Raw genomic sequence first — 4,346 nt, forward strand, 5'->3', positions numbered from 1 at the left:
TATATAGTCTCAGCTCTTGATATCTACTCTGTTGTGATTACACGTGTAAAGTAGGTCTTGTAGGGATTGTCGGACTGTTAGTATTACCATGCTGATTGGGTACATAATGTGGGTTGTATGTAGTTTGGTATGTGTTTTAGGAGTCATCATGTTGACCTTACATTTGCATGTTGTATGTACACACGTGTTTGGTTATGTACTTTTGGAGGAGTTATGTTGATTGTATGTTTGTGGTTTATACACGTGTCTGATGTGTTTATTATTGGAGGATACATGTTGATTGTATTTACGATCTGTGCATATGTGTTCAGGGGGGATTATTGGAGATTCTTAGTTGATTATACATGTGTAGTTGTGTACATGTGTTGGGTGGGATGTGTGGATTTATCATGATGATTATACTCATGTTGAGGGGTATTTAGGTGGATTTAGAGTTGCATGGATGATGGCGGTGTTCGTTTCATGATTATATATATATCATGTCATCATTCATTGCATGCTGACGACTATTGTCTCCCTTGTGGTGAGAGAGTCATCGGTTGTTTATAGCTGCCCATTCGGCCACTGTTGGAGAGTGGTAGCTAGGAGTGGAGCTATGTCCTGTCGCGCTCATTCAGCCGCTCATTGTTCTGTCAACCTCGACCACTCTGGAGTAGTGGGACTTGAGGGTACAATAGTCGAGGGTTTGAGTTATGAGTGGTCAGGGACCCTTAGCTATGTAGTTATATAACTACTTAGTGACCGTCCGCTTCGGGCGCCTATAGCGTGCATGTACTGGAGGCTAGTACGGTTTGTCACGGACCCAAGCCTCTCGGCCATCAGGGGTCGTGGTGTCTAGAGAGGTGGCGGGGTGACCATGGAGCATGCATGCACATTTGCATTTGGTGCGCGGTGCATCGTTGGAGATATATTTGCATACATGCCTAGTAGATACTAGTTGCATGTGTTTGTGGTATGTTGCATTTGTTTGCGATATGATTGTTGCATTTGGTTGTCATACTGCATACATGTCATTTATTTTACATGTATATGCAGTCGTACTTATATGGCACAGGTGTCACGGGTATATCTGTTGCAGATCCAGTGAGTTTACTGATCATTGTACCATATGTCGATTCCAGATTGGGTATGTATCTGTCATTATGCTAATTGTGGTTTGTACAGTTTATACGTCAGGTTATTATGTCAGATATGTTTAGGTGCATTGATTATGACAGTATGATCATGTTCTTTATTCCCTACTGAGACTGTATACTTGTGATCTCCATGTTTTATGTATAGACCATGCACTATCTTTTCTATTACCCGCTGAGTTACCTATACTCACCACCGCATGTATATATTTATGTTTTCAGGTAGATGGTTGGAGTGTCGCTCGGAGTATCCTGTCTGCCGGGTCCTACGTCACATCCGAAGATCGTGATTGTTTTCTTTTGTATATTCTTTTCTTATTTTTGGCATTGTATTTGTGTATAGCCGTGTGGCTATCTTATGGTTTTGGTGTTGTATTTGTTGTATAAGCCTTGCCGGCTAGCAGTGTGTTGATTGTGTTGTATTGGGCTTTCCGTTTTCGTTTTTCCGCTGTGTTGGTTTTTAGTACAGCCGTGTGGGCTATTTTATATATAACTGCGTGGTTGTGATTGTTTCATTCCAGCCGTGTGAGCTGTTATTATAACTGCGTGGTTGTGTATATAAATATTCCAGCCGCATGTGGCTGATGTATTTTGCTTGTAGTGATGCTTCAGATTGTCATCGGTACAGGGGAGGTTCCGCCGGATTTTTGTCTGACAGGAACTCCTTTGGGGGCGTGACATTCCAATGGCTTGTTCCTTTCCATTTTGGTCGTGAGCTACTGTTTATAATTTATAAGGTACAGATAACATCATCTTCTGTATGTGACACCACATACTATGTTATCTACATTATAAATTAATTGAACAACTACAACAAATGTAGATGATTTGACCAAATGTGATTCTTTATTCAAAATAAATGTTTACAAAAGCTTAGGCTTTCAGTATACACTCTAACACCTAGGATTTTTAATCTCTTCATGGCCGAACCCTAAGGTGAGGATTCACCTAGTTCCAAGCAACATACAAGCATGAAATATCAAGGAAATATTCATATCATATTGTGAGAAAAACCCTAAGCATGTTGGTTTTGGGTTTAAGCTTTCATAGGTCTTACAACTCATCATGGCCGAAAGTCTCAAGGGAAACCCTAGGTTTTTAAGCCATCTAAACTTGAAGAAAAACCACATAACTACTTGTACCACAGGTGAGGGGATGCTTACCTCCTCTTGCTTGGTCTTTTTTCTTAAGAAATATACCCTTGTGAAGAAGAAGAAGAGAGCTCCTCCTTCTAGTATTTCCTTCGCTTCTCTTGCTTGTAAGAAGTAGGTCTTGAGGCTTTCTTCTTGAGGTTTAGTTTCTTAGGGAGAAAACTTAGTTGAATCTCGAAAACTTGGGAGAGGGATGGCTCAAGGTCTCGGCAATGGTGAGGAAAGGGAGGAGGAAAATGAAACTCTTTTTTCTATTTTCCTTCTTATGCCAAGTGGGAGGAAGAAGCAAAGATGAATTTTTGCCTTCCCTTTCTCATTAACTCCTTCCTAATTATCCTTAATGAGGCAAAGTGTCCCCATTCATCCCCTTAATTCCTCTCATCTCATTCCCTCATGCATCTTCACGAAAATGGAAGAGAAGGAAGAAGGAAAGGACAACTTGTCTTTTGCTAGCTTTCTTCTTAATCATGAGAAGGAGGAAGAAAGCTACTTGAGATTTTCTTACTTCCTTACTCTTACTTTTTATCTAAAATTTCCACTCTCTATTCAACAATAATTTATGATGGCCTAGTGGTCAATCCATAATCCTTAAAGATTAAAAAGGTTCAGGGTTCAATCCTTGACTAATTCCTTTTTAGATATTTTTGGATCTATCTTATCTTTTTATTCTAAAAGAGAATCTTCACATACTTAGCTTAAGAAATTCGTGGGCATTACAACGAATTGGTAGATCACCTTACATTGATAAATATCACAATGAAACCGAACACCTAGAACTCTCACAAAACCAAGTTCTCACATTTGCTTTTTCCATTTCTATTTCTAGTTGCTACTCAGTACGTTCATTACCTTTGTCAATTGTTTAGCTAATTCATTGTGAGACATCTCTAGTGCTTATAACCAGTCCCTATGGATTCGATATCTTTTTATTACTTACGATAAAACCATGCACTTGCGGTTACATTAACAAGTTTTTGGCGTCGTTGTCGGGGACTGTGTCTATAACATTAGAGATAATCATTTGAGTTAGACTAGACCTTTCTTTTCTTTTCTATTACATAGTTGTAACTAGTCTTAAAAATTCAATTATCCTTTTATTTCTATTTACTTGCAATTTACTTGTTGCAATTCAAATTCTGCATTTATATTTTCAGCATTTTGATCTAGTTGTTTTTTAAGTAAAAAGAAATTTTTAAAAAAAACTTGAGATCTTGCTCTTATATGCGTAGATCTAACTTTGCAGGAAATCTATTACCTCTTGACCTAGAGATTGATAGAACTTTTCATAGAAGGAAGATTTTGTAAAGAAATCAAGAAGAATAAGAACGCTCTACTATGACAAACAAACCATTGAAAGATTATGCAACACCTAATGCCAGAGGGCTTCGTTCTAGTATCACAAGACCATCTATTGAAGCCAACAATTTTGAGATCAAGCCTGCAATAATTACTATGGTGCAACAAAATCAGTTTGGAGGTAGACCACATGAAGATCCTAATCAACATCTTGAAATTTTCTACGAAATCTACAGCACAATAAAGATGAACGATGTTTCATCCGAAGTAGTGAGATTATTATTATTTGGGTTTTCTCTAAGAGATAGAGCAAAATAATGGTTGAATTCCTTACCCACAAATAGTATAACCACTTGGGAGCAATGTGAGCAATAGCTCCTTGATAAATTCTATCTTCCAAGTAAGACCGCTCACATGAGAAATCTAATTGCAAGATTCAGACAATCAGACTCAGAATCCTTATTTGAAGCATGGGATAGATATAACAATATGCTCAGATAATGCCCACATCATGGATTAGAAAAATGGTTGGTTTTACATACTTTTTACAATGACATCAACTATCATACAAAGGTGACTCTAGATTCTGCAACTGGAGGGACACTTATGAATAAAAGTTTAGATGAGGCTGAGAATATAATTTAGAGTGTAGCACAAAACCATCATCAATGGGCAATATAAAGAAGTGAAGGCTATTCTTATACACCCTCAGATAAACCATCAAGAAAATTTGATGTAGATGTAATTACTTTGATGTCTTCAAAAC

The 4,346-nt window shown here is 37.8% G+C and overlaps 1 non-coding gene across 1 annotated transcript; it reads right to left on the reverse strand.

Moving 5' to 3' along the window:
- Positions 1 to 3,988: 3,988 nt before the first annotated feature.
- Positions 3,989 to 4,098, reverse strand: LOC121968820. Its single transcript, XR_006108355.1, has one exon. It is a non-coding gene; the product is annotated as a small nucleolar RNA R71 (small nucleolar RNA).
- Between the last annotated feature and the right edge of the window lie 248 nt (positions 4,099 to 4,346).

The sequence above is a fragment of the Zingiber officinale genome, chromosome 3B (genome assembly GCF_018446385.1).
Source record: "Zingiber officinale cultivar Zhangliang chromosome 3B, Zo_v1.1, whole genome shotgun sequence".
Lineage (NCBI taxonomy): Eukaryota > Viridiplantae > Streptophyta > Magnoliopsida > Zingiberales > Zingiberaceae > Zingiber > Zingiber officinale.